The sequence below is a fragment of the Choloepus didactylus genome, chromosome 8 (assembly GCF_015220235.1).
Source record: "Choloepus didactylus isolate mChoDid1 chromosome 8, mChoDid1.pri, whole genome shotgun sequence".
Classification (NCBI taxonomy): Eukaryota; Metazoa; Chordata; class Mammalia; order Pilosa; family Megalonychidae; genus Choloepus; species Choloepus didactylus.
The window spans coordinates 80,493,820-80,513,208 of NC_051314.1; positions in this window are offsets into that span (position 1 = coordinate 80,493,820).

Below are 19,389 nucleotides of genomic sequence, written 5' to 3' on the forward strand. Positions count from 1 at the left end.
TACATTTTTATACAACTGTCTTCGAGATTCATGGGTTCTGGGTTGTAGTTTGATAGTTTCAGGTATCCACCACCAGCTACCCCAATTCTTTAGAACCTAAAAAGGGTTGTCTAAAGTGTGCGTAAGAGTGCCCACCAGAGTGATCTCTCGGCTCGTTTTGGAATCTCTCTGCCACTGAAGCTTATTTCATTTCCTTTCACATCCCCCTTTTGGTCAAGAAGATGTTCTCCGTCCCACGATGCCGGGTCTACATTCCTCCCCGGGAGTCATATTCCACGTTGCCAGGGAGATTCATTCCCCTGAGTGTCTGATCCCACGTAGGGGGGAGGGCAGTGATTTCACCTTTCAAGTTGGCTTAGCCAGAGAGAGAGGGCCACATCTGAGCAACAAAGAGGCATTCAGGAGGAGACTCTTAGGCACAAATATAGGGAGGCCTAGCCTCTCCTTTGCAGCAACGTCTTCCCAAGGGTAAAACTTATGGTAGAGGGCTCAACCCATCCAACCACCAGTCCCCTATGTCTGTGGTCATGTTAGCAACCATCGAGGTGGGGTAGGCGAATACCCCTGCATTCTCCACAGGCTCCTCAAGGGGGCACTACATCTTTTTTTTTTTTTCCTTGTTTTTCTTTTTTTTTTTTTTTAACTTTCCCTTCTTTTTTAAATCAACTGTATGAAAAAAAAAGTTAAAAAGAAAACAAACATACAATAAAAGAACATTTCAAAGAGACTATAACAAGGGAGTAAGAAAAAGACAACTAACCTAAGATAACTGCTTAACTTCCAACATGTTCCTACTTTACCCCAAGAAAGTTACATAATATAGCAACATTTCTGTGAACTTGTTCCTACTATATCCATCAGAAATTAACAGACCATAGTCATTCCTGGGCATCCCCAGAACGTTAAATAGCTTATCTGTTCTTCTTGGATTATTGTTCCCCCTTCCTTAATTGCTCTCTACTGCTAGTTCCCCTACATTCTACATTATAAACCATTTGTTTTACATTTTTCAAAGTTCACATTAGTGGTAGCATATAATATTTCTCTTTTTGTGCCTGGCTTATTTCGCTCAGCATTATGTCTTCAAGGTTCATCCATGTTGTCATATGTTTCACGAGATCGTTCCTTCTTACTGCCGCGTAGTATTCCATCGTGTGTATATACCACATTTTATTTATCCACTCATCTGTTGAAGGACATTTGGGTTGTTTCCATCTCTTGGCAATTGTGAATAATGCTGCTATGAACATTGGCGTGCAGATATCTGTTCGTGTCACTGCTTTCCGATCTTCCGGGTATATACCGAGAAGTGCAATCGCTGGATCGAATGGTAGCTCTATATCTAGTTTTCTAAGGAACTCCAAGACTGACTTCCAGAGTGGCTGAACCATTATACAGTCCCACCAACAATGAATAAGAGTTCCAATTTCTCCACATCCCCTCCAGCATTTGTAGTTTCCTGTTTGTTTAATGGCAGCCATTCTAACCGGTGTTAGATGGTATCTCATTGTGGTCTTAATTTGCATCTCTCTAATAGCTAGTGAAGCTGAACATTTTTTCATGTGTTTCTTGGCCATTTGTATTTCCTCTTCAGAGAACTGTCTTTTCATATCTTTTGCCCATTTTATAATTGGGCCGACTGTACTATTGTCATTGAGTTGTAGGATTTCTTTGTATATGCAAGATATCAGTCTTTTGTCAGATACATGGTTTCCAAAAATTTTTTCCCATTGAGTTGGCTGCCTCTTTACCTTTTTGAGAAATTCCTTTGAGGTGCGGAAACTTCTAAGCTTGAGGAGTTCCCATTTATCTATTTTCTCTTTTGTTGCTTGTGCTTTGGGTGTAAAGTCTAGGAAGTGGCCGCCTAATACAAGGTCTTGAAGATGTTTTCCTACATTATCTTCTAGGAGTTTTATGGTACTTTCTTTTATATTGAGATCTTTGGTCCATTTTGAGTTAATTTTTGTGTAGGGGGTGAGGTAGGGGTCCTCTTTCATTCTTTTGGATATGGATATCCAACTCTCCCAGCCCCATTTGTTGAAAAGACCATTATGGCTCAGTTCAGTGATTTTGGGGGCCTTATCAAAGATCAGTCGGCCATAGATCTGAGGGTCTATCTCTGAATTCTCAATTCGATTCCATTGATCTATATGTCTATCTTTGTGCCAGTACCATGCTGTTTTGGCCACTGTGGCTTTATAATAAGCTTCAAAGTCAGGGAGTGTAAGTCCTCCCACTTCGTTTTTCTTTTTTAGAGTGTCTTTAGCAATTCGAGGCATCTTCCCTTTCCAAATAAATTTGATAACTAGCTTTTCCAAGTCTGCAAAGTAGGTTGTTGGAATTTTGATTGGGATTGCATTGAATCTGTAGATGAGTTTGGGTAGAATTGACATCTTAATGACATTTAGCCTTCCTATCCATGAACATGGAATATTTTTCCATCTTTTAAGGTCCCCTTCTATTTCTTTTAGTAGAGTTATGTAGTTTTCTTTGTATAGGTCTTTTACATCTTTGGTTAAGTTTATTCCTAGGTACTTGATTTTTTTAGTTGCTATTGAAAATGGTATCTTTTTCTTGAGTGTCTCTTCAGTTTGTTCATTTCTAGCATATAGAAACATTACTGACTTATGTGCATTTATCTTGTATCCCGCTACTTTGCTAAATTTGTTTATTAGCTCTAGTAGGTGTATCGTTGATTTCTCAGGGTTTTCTAGATATAAGATCATATCATCTGCAAACAATGACAGTTTTACTTCTTCTTTTCCAATTTGGATGCCTTTTATTTCTTTGTCTTGCCGGATTGCCCTGGCTAGCACTTCCAGCACAATGTTGAATAACAGTGGTGACAGCGGGCATCCTTGTCTTGTTCCTGATCTTAGAGGGAAGGCTTTCAGTCTCTCACCATTGAGTACTATGCTGGCTGTGGGTTTTTCATATATGCTCTTTATCATGTTGAGGAAGTTTCCTTCAATTCCTACCTTTTGAAGTGTTTTTATCAAAAAGGGATGTTGGATTTTGTCAAATGCTTTTTCAGCATCTATTGAGATGATCAATTGATTTTTCCCTTTCGAGTTTTTAATGTGTTGTAATACATTGATTGTTTTTCTTATGTTGAACCATCCTTGCATGCCTGGAATGAACCCCACTTGGTCATGGTGTATGATTTTTTTAATGTGTCTTTGGATTCGATTTGCAACTATTTTGTTGAGGATTTTTGCATCTATATTCATTAGGGAGATTGGCCGGTAGTTTTCCTTTTTTGTAGCATCTTTGCCTGGTTTTGGTATTAGATTGATGTTAGCTTCATAAAATGAGTTAGGTAGTGTTCCATTTTTTTCAATGTTTTGAAAGAGTTTGAGTAAGATTGGTGTCAGTTCTTTCTGGAAAGTTTGGTAGAATTCCCCTGTGAAGCCATCTGGCCCTGGGCATTTATTTGTGGGAAGATTTTTGATGACTGATTGGATCTCTTTGCTTGTGATGGGTTGGTTGAGGTCTTCTATTTCTTCTCTGGTCAGTCTAGGTTGTTCATATGGTTCCAGGAAATTGTCCATTTCTTCTACATTATCCAGTTTGTTGCCATACAGTTGTTCATAATATCCTCTTATAATTTTTTTAATTTCTTCAGGATCTGCAGTTATGTCAACTTTTCCATTCATTATTTTGTTTATATGGGTCTTCTCTCTTTTTGATTTTGTCAGTCTAGCTAGGGGCTTGTCAATCTTGTTGATCTTCTCAAAGAACCAACTTTTGGTGATATTTATCCTCTCTATTGCTTTTTTGTTCTCTATGTCATTTATTTCTGCTTTAATCCTTGTTATTTCTTTTCTTGTACTTGGTTTAGGATTGGTTTGCTGTTCATTTTCTAGCTTCTTCAGTTGATCCATTAGTTCTTTGATTTTGGCTCTTTCTTCCTTTTTAATATATGCGTTTAGTGCTATAAATTTCTCCCTTAGCACTGCTTTTGCTGCATCCCATAGGTTTTGGTATGTTGTGTTCTCATTTTCATTCGTCTCTATATATTTAGCAATTTCTCTTGCTATTTCTTCCTTAACCCACTGATTGTTTAAGAGTGTGTTGTTTAACCTCCAGGTATTTGTGAATTTTCTAAGTCTCTGATGGTTATTGATTTCTAATTGTATTCCATTGTGGTCAGAGAATGTGCTTTGAATAATTTCAATCTTTTTAAATTTATTGAGGCTTGTTTTATGTCCCAGCATATGATCTATTCTGGAGAAAGTTCCGTGAGCACTAGAAAAGTATGTGTATCCTGGTGATTTGGGATGTAATGTCCTGTATATGTCTGTTAAATCTAATTCATTTATCAGATTGTTTAGGTTTTCAATTTCCTTATTGGTCTTCTGTCTGGTTGATCTATCTATAGGAGAGAGTGATGTGTTGAAGTCTCCCACAATTATTGTGGAAACATCAATTGCTTCCTTTAGTTTTGCCAGTGTTTCTCTCATGTATTTTGTGGCACCTTGATTGGGTGCATAGACATTTACGATTGTTATTTCTTCTTGCTGAATTGCCCCTTTTATTAGTATGTAGTGGCCTTCTTTGTCTCTGAAAACATCCCTGCATTTGAAGTCTATTTTATCTGAGATTAATATTGCTACACCTGCTTTCTTTTGGCTGTGGCTTGCATGAAATATTTTTTTCCATCCTTTCACTTTCAGTTTCTTTGTGTCCCTGTGTCTAAGATGAGTCTCTTGTATGCAACATATTGATGGTTCATTTTTTTTGATCCATTCTGCGAATCTATATCTTTTAATTGGGGAGTTTAATCCATTTACATTCAACGTTAAAACCGTGAAGGCATTTCTTGAATCGGCCATCTTATCCTTTGGTTTATGTTTGCCATATTTTTCCCTCTCTCTATTAATATCCTTTATTGTACCCATACCGAATCTCTTTAGTACTGAACCTTTCTCCAAGTCTCTCTGTCCTGTCTTTGTTTCTCTGTCTGTAGGGCTCCCTTTAGTATCTCCAGTAGGGCAGGTCTCTTGTTAGCAAATTCTCTCAGCATTTGTTTGTCTGTGAAAAATTTAAGCTCTCCCTCAAATTTGAAGGAGAGCTTTGCTGGATAAAGTATTCTTGGCTGGAAATGTTTCTCACTCAGAATTTTAAATATATCGTGCCACTGCCTTCTCGCCTCCATGGTGGCTGCTGAGTAGTCACTACTTAGTCTTATGCTGTTTCCTTTGTATGTCGTGAATTGCTTTTCTCTTGCTGCTTTCAGAACTTGCTCCTTCTCTTCTGTGTTTGACAGTGTGATCAGTATATGTCTCGGAGTGGGTTTATTTGGATTCATTCTATTTGGAGTTCGCTGAGCATTTATGATTTGTGTATTTATGTTGTTTAGAAGATTTGGGAAGTTTTCCCCAACAATTTCTTTGAATACTCTTCCTAGACCTTTACCCTTTTCTTCCCCTTCTGGGACACCAATGAGTCTTATATTTGGACGTTTCATGTTATCTATCATATCCCTGAAGTCCGTTTCGATTTTTTCAATTTTTTTCCCCATTCTTTCTTTTATGCTTTCATTTTCCATTCTGTCATCTTCCAGGTCACTGATTCGTTGTTCAACTTCCTCTAGTCTTGTACTATGAGTGTCCAGAATCTTTTTAATTTGGTCAACAGTTTCTTTAATTTCCATAAGATCATCCATTTTTTTATTTAGTCTTGCAATGTCTTCTTTATGCTCTTCTAGAGTCTTCTTGATTTCCTTCATATCCCGTACTATGGTCTCATTGTTCATCTTTAGTTCTTTGAGTAGCTGCTCTAGGTGCTGTGTCTCTTCTGATCTTTTGATTTGGGTGCTTGGGCTTGGGTTATCCATATCGTCTGGTTTTTTCATATGCTTTATAACTTTCTGTTGTTTTTGGCCTCGTGGCATTTGCTGAACTTGATAGGGTTCTTTTAGGGTTTGTAGACCTATTGAAGTCCTTATCTCTAACTTATCAGATCTACAGCTTCGTGAAGTACACTTTCTCTAACTAACCAGCAGGTGGCGTCCACGAGCCACCTGTTCTCCACGAGCCAGTTCTCCCCTGCTTAGCCTTTTTGGTGAGTGGGGGAGTGAGTCTTGTGGGGACCAATTGGTGTACCAAGCTTGCGTGTGTAGTTGGTGTTGCCTGCCCTGTATGTGGGGCGTGTTTCTGGGCAGTCGGGGAGGGGGGGTGGCCCTAACAATCAAATCTCCCTGATGATCCTAGAGTTTTAAAGCTGCAGCAATAGTCTAATCCTTCAGTTCAGTCCTGCCACAGTTTGTCTCTGCCACTGACCCACAAGTCTTTGGTATTGGCGTATGGCTCCTGATACTTGCAAGTGGGCCCCTCTTCCAGGCTGTGCACCCCGGGTCCTCTGTTGAGGGATGACTGTGCTATGTCACAGGTGAGTGCCGTCCCCCCAGGGCAGTTCTGGGCTGCTGGGCTGTGTAGGGAGGCTCCCAGTCTGCTCAAATGATGGCTGAATGGGGCTTTGTTAATTCACACTGCTCCATCTTCCCAACTCTGGGACAATCCGCTGAGGTTGCAGGGAAGGCTAATGTCCACGCCCAGTTTTGTGGTGTGTGCCTGTTATTTGAAGCACTTCTGTCACACTGGGTTGTCTGGGGCAGCTCTGGGCTATGGGGCTGGCGATGGGCAGGAGTGTTTCCTGTCCACCAGGATGGTGGCTGTGAGCGGACACCCCCCTTTTCTTGGGAAGTTGTGGTGTTTAGTGAATTTTCTCAGCCACTGGATTATTGCCTTTTGTCTCAGAGCTCTCTTAGTTCTGCTCTTGACTTGACGTGCCCAGCTTGCAGTTCTTTGAAGCTTTCTGTATTGGGAGATTTCGCTGATCTCAGCAGTTCGACATTTTCATGAGTGTTGTATGAAGTATGCCCAAAGACAGATTGCTCTGTGGTGTCCAGTCCACGCCCAGTTTTGTGGTGTGTGCCTGTTATTTGAAGCACTTCTGTCACACTGGGTTGTCTGGGGCAGCTCTGGGCTATGGGGCTGGCGATGGGCAGGAGTGTTTCCTGTCCACCAGGATGGTGGCTGTGAGCGGACACCCCCCTTTTCTTGGGAAGTTGTGTTGTTTAGTGAATTTTCTCAGCCACTGGATTATTGCCTTTTGTCTCAGAGCTCTCTTAGTTCTGCTCTTGACTTGACGTGCCCAGCTTGCAGTTCTTTGAAGCTTTCTGTATTGGGAGATTTCGCTGATCTCAGCAGTTCGACATTTTCATGAGTGTTGTATGAAGTATGCCCAAAGACAGATTGCTCTGTGGTGTCCAGTCCACGCAGTTCCTGGCTTTTTACCTACTTTCCTGGAGGAGTAACTAAAACTTATAGCTCACCAGTCCTCCATCTTGCCCCGCCTCCTGTTTCCTTGACTTTTATTCCTGACTTGCAGTTCCTACCGAATTCTGGCTTCCAGCTCTGCCCATGGCTTTCTCTTACTGTGTCTGAATCTCTTTGCTTGTAAGGATCTCAGTAATCTGGATTAAGATTGATTTAGTTGTCCACATTAACTAAAACTAACATCTTCAAAAGATGCTATTTACAAGGGGACCCACAGGAATGGAATTAAGATTGAGAGCATGTTTTTTTCTGGGTTACATAACAATCTGCTACAGGACTCAAGGATTTTTATTTTATAGTCAGAACAAATCTCTTCTTTTATCTACTTTCTTGAAACCAAAAGTGCTACTTTAAACACAAAAGCCCTTTGGACTCTACAACAGTGGTTTTCAAAATGCTCTGTAAGTCTCCCTCAGCAAAAAGGGGGGAATGGATAAGAATATAAAGACTGGTGGAAGGGATGGCAAATAATCTAAATCTACTTATTCAACATGAGCATATCCATTTATCTTCCTCCTACACTTTCATTTAACAAAAAATCATACGTCAAAAGTTTTAAAATCACTGGTTAGGATTTCTTTTCAGTGGACTCCATTTAATGCAGTGCCTCATTTTCAAGAGGAGACCCGAGCAGAAAGTGACTTGCCAAATGCCGGTCAAGCAGCTGGAATTTGGTGGTCTTTGCTTTCGACTTGATGGAAAGAGGCTACCAAAATGCCTTTTGCTTCATGGAAACAGCCTAAAAAGACCAAATTTAATCCAATTGGTCTACTCTTACAGACCTATGCCCCAAATTGGTTTCACTGCCACCTTGTATTTCTCTAGAAATGTTCACAATTATTATTACAGTGGTTTTCTTAGACATGGAGGAACAGTGATTCATTTCCCCTTCTCCCATTTTCCAGATCTGGAAAATGATGTGCATACAGTCAATATCAACAATTTTTGGTCATAGAATCAGTAAAAATAGGAAAACTACATCAGGGAAATTACAGGTTACAGATCTGACACATTTTAAGAAAGCTACAATGTACAATCACTAAAAAAAAAAAAAAAAAGAGGACTATACAGAGGGTTTGATTTTGAAGACTCTGCATTTAAAAATTTTCCAAAACAGAAGTGATTAAAATGATAAATTAACTTTATATTCATTAAAAATTTAGGTTAGTTTACAAAACCATGCTTATTAGCAATATTCTGGAGCAGGAAATGGGAAGTATCTGGGAGGAAGCCTATACTTTGGGATGCGTGGCAGGGGTGCAGCAAAGGCAGGGGAGCAGGTTGTAGCTGTGAATAGGAAAGTATTTCCTCCTGCCCAGAATTGCTAGTTTCCAGATATAGTCTCACTTTACAGAAACTATTCTTTTACCCCAGGGAATCATAAAGTTATCTATTTCTCACCTCTGGATACAATTCAAATATGAAAATGGAGGCTAAATGTTTGATTCCTTAAGCCCTAAGTGAGGCAACAGCCTCCCCCAGAGTACAAATTATTGAGGAATTACCCAATTAGTTGCTTGGCTGCCTCCGTGAGCCAACATGAATATGCAGGAGGAACTAAGACCCCACAGTCCTCTCTGCTGGTGCCTGGGAAAGAATCATCAAGTTCAATTCCCTGTCTATAACACTTCCAGTAGAAAAGAGTAAAGTGCTCCCTGCATCTCCTTTCTTCACATCCCCACACCCCAATCACATGACTAGGCACTTATGGTTTGAGGAGGGGTTGAGGAAGATGGCCAAGTCTCCAGCCATTCAAAACCAAAAATTTAGAATTAAATTCTGACTGGTGATTGCAGTGCCTTGAAGAAGCTTGGAGTGAATAGCCTAAAACCAGACCTATATCAGGGATTAAATCTCCTTTGGTGAACACCACTTTTGAGCTAAATATGAAGGTCCATGGGCTGCAGAGAACAGTGTGTAAAGGGTAGGGTGAAATTGAGATAAAAACAAAGTACATAAATTTCACATTTAATGGAATAGTTCTTTCTGTAACTATGAGGCTCACATATTACCAGCTTGGCATTGATGTCACTGGAGATGAGGATAAAACATGATTTTATGGGGAGGTGAAGGCATTAAAAATTTGGTCTGTCAATCCAGTCCTCTACATTCTTAAATCTCTACTTAATCCATTCAATATAAATAGAGATTTTCTTTTCCTTTCTCAGAATTCAGTAGGAAGATAGTTTCTCCTCTTACAATTGGGAGTTCTTCCTAATATCTAGACTTCTTCTCTATTCTCCTGCTCAGTCTGTTTCTGGCATCCATGTTACCTTCAGACCTTAGCAATCCATTAATAAAATTCAATTAAACATTATATGAGCTTTAGTAGACCAAATGTATGATGCCCAATCACAAAAATCAAATCTTAGCTATATGACTCTTGTCAAATAACAAACTCAGAGTCTCAGTTTTTAGTCTATAAAATGGGGATGGCCAGACCCGTGTCAATGGGTTATTGTGAGGATCAAAATAAATGAAATTGAGTGTAAACTTCCTAGAATGCTAACTGGCACATAGTTGATGTACAGTATTTAGTTCCTATGTGTCAAGCCCTGAACTAGATATTTTGAGTACCACGCCATACACCACTAACAGAGTGAGGGAACAGTGGGACCCATGCTAAGGCAGGGGCACACTCAAGGAAGGGAAGGGAGGTCCTGGAACTGAGAAAGGCTATCTTGTGGAAGTAGCATTGAGTAGAGCTTTGAATGAGTGAATCAACATTTGAAGGGCTCAGGTGATGCCACAGTGAGAGCTTCGCAGAGGGAGGTAACACCAAAGGCTGAGAGTTGGAATATGGATTTGGGGATGCTGCCGGGCACTCATGGGAGGTTTGACCAAGAAGAGATATGTATAGGAATGCAACTAGCCCAGAGCAGACACCTGAGCTTTGTTCAGAGAAGAGATCAATTGCTTTTCCCCAGTTAACTCTGTACTTAGCGATGCTGATCATATAGGTCCTAACAGCCCCTGAGAACGGGTGTTGGAACTGTGGGAGGGGCCAGGAGAGCTACAGGAGGGGAGATGGGGGGATGATATCAGGCCTGGCTGCTGAGTATTTCAGCACCTGCCAAGGATACCCTGGGGAGGCCAGGCCTGCCCTGCTGGGACCCAGCTGCCACCCGGGCCCTCCTGACATCCAACAATGGATGGTTGAGAGGTCAGGAGGGAACAAGGCAGGAAGGACAATGAGATTCCATAGCTATAGAAAGGGGAACAATTGGGACAGAAGAAGAGAGAAGCCAAGTGTTTTGGAACTATGCAAGACTGTGGGGGGTGGGGAGGAGTGTGAGGATAAAAATAGAATGACTAGATTTTATGGGGGTGTCAGGGAATGAGAAGGAGAAGGCTGTCTTTGATTATTCTGTTCAGAACAGAAAAGGTCAGGTTGGCCAGGGAACAGGCTCTCTTGTTCCTGACCTTGAGTTTGGTCTGTCGGTAACACTGATCTGCTCTGCCATGTGGCTCTGATCTTGTCTGTAACTCAGTTATTTATTCTTCTATCCATTCAATGAATATTTATTAAACTCTTTCCATATATCAAGCTCTTTGCAAGATACTGGGGACAGAAATCTGTACTTTATCTTCCTACCATTGATGAGCTGACAGTCTTTAAGGAGAGCGATTTGGAAACACAGTATTACAGTGGAATGAGTTAAATGCCCTGGAAGAGGTGTAAAGAAGAAGCTCTAGGAGGGTGAGCAAAGGAGCCATTAGGTCACAGCATAGAGATCCCTCACCCAGCCTGAGGAAGCCGTGTGTGTTTGAAGAAGGATTAAAAAAGCTTCCCTGGGCAAGTGACATTTGAGGTGAAATCTTGAAATCTAGTAGGACTTTGGCAGGCAAAAAAACAAGGAAAGACAGAGGAGCTGGGAGGTCATTCTAGGGAGAGAGATTAACAAGGTAGTTAGGTATGGGACTAGGAAAATCCTTGTCAAGTTAGGCTCTGGAGTTTCAAGAGGGTTAGGCTAATGTCAAGGACAAGTTATTTAGAAGACTGCAAGGCTCAAACTAAAAATTCTAGTTAGAGAATTATATGGGGAGATGTTCTTTTCCCTATGTTTACAGGATCTAGCATTTCTCTGGTTTCTGATCTGCCTCTGACACTATCTTCGGTCAAGTAAAGCACAGTGGGTCTTGATAGAAAATTTATTCACTGATATATTTAGAAAGGAAAAAAATGTTGTTGTGTCTCCATTTACATCCGCTGAAAAGCAGTACACATCTAGTGCAGCAAAAGTGACTTGCATCAGGCCTTTAGGGTAAAAAATTCTCATAGATTTTAGTTAAAAACTGAAGTACACTGTAAAAAAAATGCACTTTTTAACAAGCACGTTTGTCAAAGATGGATCCTCCCAGATTTAGATCTGCAGGATCCAGGAGGTGTTATGTAGGGGATGAGCAACTTGGTAGTGGTGCAGCCGGTTGTTGGGAAAGAACAGTGCTGCTTGAATGTGAGGAGCTATAAAAGATGGCCTCAGTAATGTCATCCCTTTCCCTCTGATCCTCAAACCTAATACTCACCTTAAGTAATGACTAGATCCAGAGATGCTTATAGACTTCCTCTCAAAGTTCTTGACAGTGACTGCCTAGAGTCCTCTACTGTTCCTGAGGTTATGTCCAGGTTCAGCGGGAAATAAAGTCACATTTTGCTAATGATGGCTGTATGAGCAGGCAATGGAGGAAGTGGTGGTAAAAATTCCACATATTTCCTGTCCCTGAATACAAACCCACAATTTTCAGATAGAAAAAAAGAAAAATAACTGAGTTCCATAAAGGTTAAGAAATCTGTCTTTTAGAGAAACAATATACAGCTACACTATCAATTGAATAGTCCCTAGCCATATGATGCTATTAAATTTAAATTAACTATAATTACATGAAATAAAAAGTTCAACTCCTCAGTCACACTAGCCACATCTCAAGTGCTCAGTATCATAGAACATCATTGCAGAAAGTCCTTTTGTACAGCACTGGTAGAGAGTGATGGATTAAAATGTAGGCTCAGGAGCCAAACTACCCAGGTTAAATCTCGGCTTGGACACTTGTTAGTTACGTGACCTGGTAGAGCTGCTTTGCCCCTGTGTACCTCATATTTTCTATCTGTAAAATGCAAATAATAACAGTATCAATCTCATAGTATTTTCATAAGAATTATATTATTTAACATATGTAAAGTAGGGAAAACATCCTCCAGCACCTAGTAAGCACTCAATTAGTGTTAGCTAGTATGATTATTATCTGGCCATGTTCATGAAGCAATCCAAGAGAAGACATGGCTGGAAATGTCCCAACCCCAATCTAGCTTTCTCTACTGATCCATCACCCTGCTGTCAATACTGAGCATCGTTTGACATTCAGGATACCCAATCCTTGACACCTCACATATCTCCCTCCTTGCCCAGGTCCCTTACTCTTGTGCAGTGAAATCACCCATCCTGGGAACCCAGGGCTTTGTCCCATGCTTGCTTCTCCCTCCCTTTTGCTCTTCCTGATGCCAACATTCCCTGGGAATCCAGACTTCTGAGAACAGCTGCAGCTGCTATCTTTGTTTGCAGCTGCTGCTCAAAAACAGGGCACCATGGTTCAGCGGTGCTCCCTCTCAGGACTGATTTTGTTTTCATTTCTCCTTGAGAATCTTGTTGAACTGTGCCAATTGTGGGCATAGTATCAGCTGCCCTCTGACTCTCTCTGTCTGTTCCTGATGCTTCTGCTTTGGGACCCTTTGTGCTCAAGCCCCAGCTGAGTCCCACACTCCAAATGTAGCCCAGTCATTCCTTCTCCTGGTTTTAGGCAAGATACAATACTGTTAGATGCCAGTAGATCACCTTTTCTCACTGCTCTGCCTCTGCACTGGCCTTTCTTTTCACCAGTCCAAAGTGATGGAGAGCTCACCTGCATAGCAGGTCATGATGATGATGAAGATGATGATGACAACCAATTCTTGAACACCAATTGTGTGCCAGGCCTCATGCCACATGTTTTATGTCAATTATATTTAATGTCACAAAAATACTGCAAGATATTATTGTCATCATTTTGCAGATAAAGATTTTGTAGTTCCAGGAGTTTATGAAACTTGCCCAAAGACAATAATAGTATCTGGCAAACCTAGCAAATCACTCAGGGTTTGTCTGATTCACAAACCCCAAAACAAATCATGAGACCTCAATGTGTGAGCAAAAGAAATTTATTCATCCACATCATTAGCAAACAATTTTTTTTGTGTACTGTCTCTTGTTGTCAAAGAAGACATACCCAGTACCCAAATGAAAACTTTCATGTTCCAGCGTGGGTCTTCTGGTGAATAGGAAGCCTTAGGGTCTATGTAGTCTTGATTTTCCTCCAAAGTGAGTTATTTTGGTGATTTTTTGGTGCTCTGGAAAGAGATAATCAAGGACTATCATCAAAGAAGTTTAGTGGACAGTATGGAGCTGCCCAGTGGCTTGTGCAGCAGAAATCAAGTTACCAGCCTCCTGCCTGGGACCCAGCAGGAGTAGCAGCTGATGTGGTTCCTCACCTTCCTCCTACTGCATGAAGGGCCCAGCCCTCTGGAACAACACCTGCAAAGGTTGGGATGTCCCATTCGAAGAAGTTGCATGCACAGTCCTTCTATCTTGCCTTTATTCTGCTCTCCTTTTAGATTTCCTCCTGTGTCTTCCTGCTCTCTTCTTCCTACTCTCTCAGTCTCACTCAGCTTTTACATTGGCTTCTTTTCATTTCTCTGGTTTTGTTTGTTTCCAAAGCTCTGCTTCTAAAACAGGGACAGGTATTGCCAGGAGCAAAGATAAGAGGGCAATTTTATCTCATATCAATTAGAGGAACAGCAAGTAGTCCAAGGAGGCAAAGCAAAGATGTATAGGAGTGGCAAGGAAGGGTGGGAGGAAGAGGATGGAGGACTGCTTATGAAACTGAGGGGAAAATTAGTGGGATATATACCTGGAAAAGTAGACCAAGGCCAGTTGTAGGGGAGGGGTAGTTTAAATGTCAGGCTGGGAAGTTTGGACTTTATTCTGTAGCAGTCAGAGAACTAATGCAGGTTTTTGGCCAAAGAAACAACATGGCTTTATTTTAGGATGGTCAGTCAGGATGGATTTGTGGAAGGAAGGAGACATGGGATGCAAAACAATTGGTAGTTTGAGAGAACATTATTGCGTGAGTCCAGGCAGACAGAGATCCAGGGCCTGAGCCAGGCCAGTGGCAGTGGGGCTGAGAACAGGGAAGGTGCATGCATATGCTATTTTGATCTCTGTATCTCTGACTCTGTATTACCCTCTGTGTGTGTCTTTTGGGAGCTCTGACTCTCCCTGATTTCTGTTTGTCTTGCTATCTGCATGTGATTTTCTCTCCCTGTGGGTCAGTGCCCCTTTCTCAAGGTTGTTTGCCAGCAGCTAGAGGAAGGTCCAGGTCCTTTCTTCCAAAGCACCTATTCAGGTGAGCAAAAAATTTGCCTTGTGGCTACATGGAGAAAAAAATAAAAGCTTCAGGACATCCTTTCAATCCTGGCCCATGAGCTAACCTTCTCCCAAGCTTGTCTCCTGTGATCCTCAAATACTAAACAGTTCTCAATCCCCCTGGTCCTCCATCTGTCTGCATGTGTCCTAGATCTCCCCAGGCAGGGATTAGGTAATTATGCTATTCCCAACAGCATGCCTAGGGGTCTGGCAGGAGGGAAGCTGCTGGCTGGCAGCAGAGGGCTGAGTGGGAGCCAGGGGAACGTCTGCTCCAGGAGTGCCCAAGCAGCTTGAAGCTGTGCCTGGCCGTCAGCGGGGCAGCCACGTGCCTGCCTGCCCTGGATCTGCCTCAGCTCAGAGCCCAGCTTTCAGAAGAGGAGAGCCCAGGCTTGGACCAAAGAGGGGCATTTACCGTTTTCAGATTGTCACTTCAGTTCCAGCTTAGTGGGAAAAGCTAGAAGCCCCCCACATCCTTCCTTCCTCTCTGCTCCATCACCTCTCCTCCTCTGTCCTTGTCTAATCTTCTAGCTCATGTGTTAACGTTGAGTTAATGAAGGGAAGAATTCAGGATATAGAGGTGCCAAAAATTAAGTGTTTCCATTTAACTTTGGAGCACATCCACATATACATGTACACACACACACACACACACACACGCACACACACATGTTCATATGTATGTAACACCCTGTATGTATTCCAATATACATACCTGCAGATATGATACTGTATATAGATATGTGCACAAATACACATATATGTATATATCTTCATATATGTTGAAACATACATACATTCATATGTGTATACATACATGCCTACACATAAGGAAAATGAAGAATATATCAGCTGGCATGGAGAAACAAGCTTCGGATTAAATATTTTTCATCAGTAATCTACAACACAGATTATTAATGTGGATAACAGAACTTGCTGTATTTGTAATAAAGTAAACAATATAGTCAACATCAAATCTTTCCTGCTTGGCAAGGGGAAGGAAAATTGCACAATTCTAGGAATAAAACAATTCCTCAGTTTGGCCTTTGATAAATTTATTTTTAACTCAGTGTAGATTATGGGACTTTTAGTTGCCAAATATTTTGAGGTAGTTGCTTCTAGGGAATAAGTCCATTGCTTTGAAAAACACCGTCTAAACTGATAACAAATTGAAAGCAGCCCAGTTCCTTCAGAGAGCTGACTAGTAATTATAAAACCACACAGAGCACCCAAAGACTGTCTTTGTTTTTAATGTTTTATAATCCATTTCTATTCATGTATTAGCTTTTAGTTGATCATTTGTTCACTCACTCATTTCAACATATGTGCATTTGGTGCTCTGTCAGAGGGTAAATGAACATTTACTACTCATGGAGCCATGAAGAATTTAAGATGAGAGAAACTTCAGGTGTCTAATGGCATAGCCATCTCATTTTATAGATGAGAAAACTGAAGCTCAGTTTGTTTATGTGACTTACCATGTGCTCATGCTTATTCACAAACACTTTATAAATTTCTACAGTGTCTAGATCCTACTTCAATGGCTAATTTTGATGACTGACTCAACACAGAGAATTTAGTATTGTGATTTATATATAGTGCAGATGCCCAATAAACAGCAATTTCCTGTTCTTTTCCTTGAGTTTTTAGATATTATTTTCTAAATGTTCATCAGTTCACATTTGTTAAGTTAACCCATTTGTTTACAGACATATGAGGTATTGACCAAACATCTTTATTGTCATTTGAATTATGACTGCCATAATGGTATTCCTTTGATTTTATGATCAACTGTTTCCCTGGTTACTACCTTGGTCAGAATTTCCTTTGTTCTATTTATTAGAAGAAAAATCTATTAAACTAATCACAGAAAATGTGTTTTACACTGTCACGAATAATGCAGGACTTTGCTTATCTAAATTAAAAAAACAAAAACAAAAACACTGTAATCAAACAGTCTCAGACCTACTCCTTGCTAACTATTTCACTTTCGGCAAGTCACTAAATGTCTCCAAGTATCAGTTTCCTTCTCAAACAGTATTTGTGATATTCAAACTATTTGCTTCACATTTCTGTCAATATTGAGAAAGAAGTGTTTAAAGTGCTTTGTTAGTCTATAGTCTGACAGACTATTAGCACCACAAAGCATGCCCATATTTTCATTTCTGTATTCCCAGCACTTGGCTTAGTGTCTGGTAATAAGAGATGCTCAATGACTATTTATAAAATTTATTGAAATGAACTATATGGTACTATATATTTGTGAGGTAATAGTATTCTTTTTCTACATCGTCTTTTTCTACATAGTCTTAGGCCAGATGACAGCATCTGGCCTTTTAGCTCTATCCCAGTTTTCTAGAAAAGAAAGCAAAGACACTGTTTCCTATTTCCCAAATTCAGGAAGTTTGCCTTTGTAGTTTAAGACATTCTTGTGATAAACTGGAAAAAGCATATTCCAATGGAAGTACTGGTGAAAGGAGTTGGATTTTGGTGTTGGCTCTAGTCAGTGGTTTACGGCATCAATACAAAGGATCTGCTGTGCTCTCTGGTTCTCAATTTCCTCATCTGTCCTCATTCTACTCTCAACAATGTAATAAAAATAATAGGAAAGTGCTTCCCACTTGCCAGAATGTGAGAGAAACCCCTCACCGACATATCATCACCTCTAATCCTCACATCAACTCTATGGATATGGTGATATTGTTATGACCTTTTGATAGAGAAGGAAATGGAGACATGGAAATGGAGACATAGAAATGTTAAATAAATTGCCTAGGGTTACACAGCCAGTTGGCTTCAAAAAACAGAAAGCTCTGTCGGCCCCTTAAACATGTTGCAGTCACCATCAGCACTACCCCTGCTATATATTGGAGGCAAAGAGAAAAGTTAGCATGAATGTAATCAAAGAAAAATGAATAGATAGTAATAATTATCATTTATTAAATACTTGCTGTGTGCTTTCGATGTATTTGCAGGGTTAATCAATTTAACCTGGGTTATTCAACCAGTAAATGGCATGACCAAAATATGGTTTGCTTGATTCTAAAGCCAATGTTTGTCATTACTATACCAAACTATACTCCAAAGTTATATTGATTTTTAAAAAAACCTGAGAAATAGCATACCCCTATATTGGTCAAAGACTATAATATTTTCATACCTATAATTCCCTGTTAAATCAAAGGGAAAAAAACTCTAAAGATACATGAGATGATAGCAGTAAAAAAGGGTTTGAACCTTCTGGAAGATGGACACTTTCAAGTAACAAAGGGTCATTGATCTAGGATCTGGTCTATATCTACATAATCTACAGAGGCGAAGTCCAATAGAAAGTTGAGCTTTTATCAGAAGAGATTGGGTCTTCTCTCATTGAATTATGGTATTTGGGGATGGGGAAGGGCCAGCTTTGGGTAATAGATGCAGCAGGATGTCATATGTAGAGGACAATCTGAGGATATAAAAAACTTTCTCTACTCCTGCCAGGCTTCAGCCTTAGGCAGATGTGGCATCTATATGTATCTACCAGGCAAACAACATTTCAAAACTTGGAAAATACTAAATAGTTCAAATCCTGACTTTAGCACTTACTAGCAATGTGAGCTTGAATAAGTTATTCTCTATACTTGGCTTCAAAATATGTAAAATGGGACTAATAATATTGTCTACTCATAGGAATGTTTTTAGGATTGAATGAATTAACACATGCAAATCTCTAAGAAAAGTGTCAGAGTAAGCATCCAATAACTGCTAGATGCAATTTTGTTGCTATCCATCAATTTATTTTTGTCCTTCCAGAATATTCTTTGCCAAATAAAGTTTATCCTATATAAGTATCAAATGACATGTGTATAAGATTATTCATTCAGTATTACAAAAGTTTGGAAAAAATCCAAATTTTCATTAAATATGACTATATAAATTACGGTATTTTTTACATGGAATATTAGCCAGCTATAATGAAGATTTAAGAATTTTTTTATGACTAATAAGAAAATACTACAAGATACATATTTTTAAAAAGGCAATATGCAGAATTGTGTTTTGTTGCCATTTGGAGGAATAAAAGATAGGAGAATATCCATTTATACTTGTTTATATATTCATAAAGGATCTTTGGAATGATAACTAGCAAACTAAAAATGTGGCTTCTAATTGGAGAGTAGGTATTGGGGAGGAGGGAGATAGGAGTAGGAGGATGACTTTCATTCCATATTTTTGTTCCTCGAGTATTTTAAACCAAGTCTCTCACTTGATTAACCAACTCTGTTTTATTAAACTTTATTCTCATTAATATTATCTTCAATTATTATAATTTATCATCATCATTTTATGTATGTCAGAGGGGGCTCTGAAAAGTTTTAAATGGAGAAATCCAAGAGGAAAAATCAATAGAAGACGTGTTAAGAGGCAGTTGTCAAAAAACATACTTTATGCTGTTTTGAAAATTTGGCATGCCTACCTAAGTTATATATAATATTCCATTTTCCCATGTCCTACCTCTCCATGGTTTGATAGTTTAGACTGTCCATGTCCCTAAATATTTTTGTAAACCAGAAGATAGTTTGTTTTTCATTGCTGATTGTAGAGTTGGT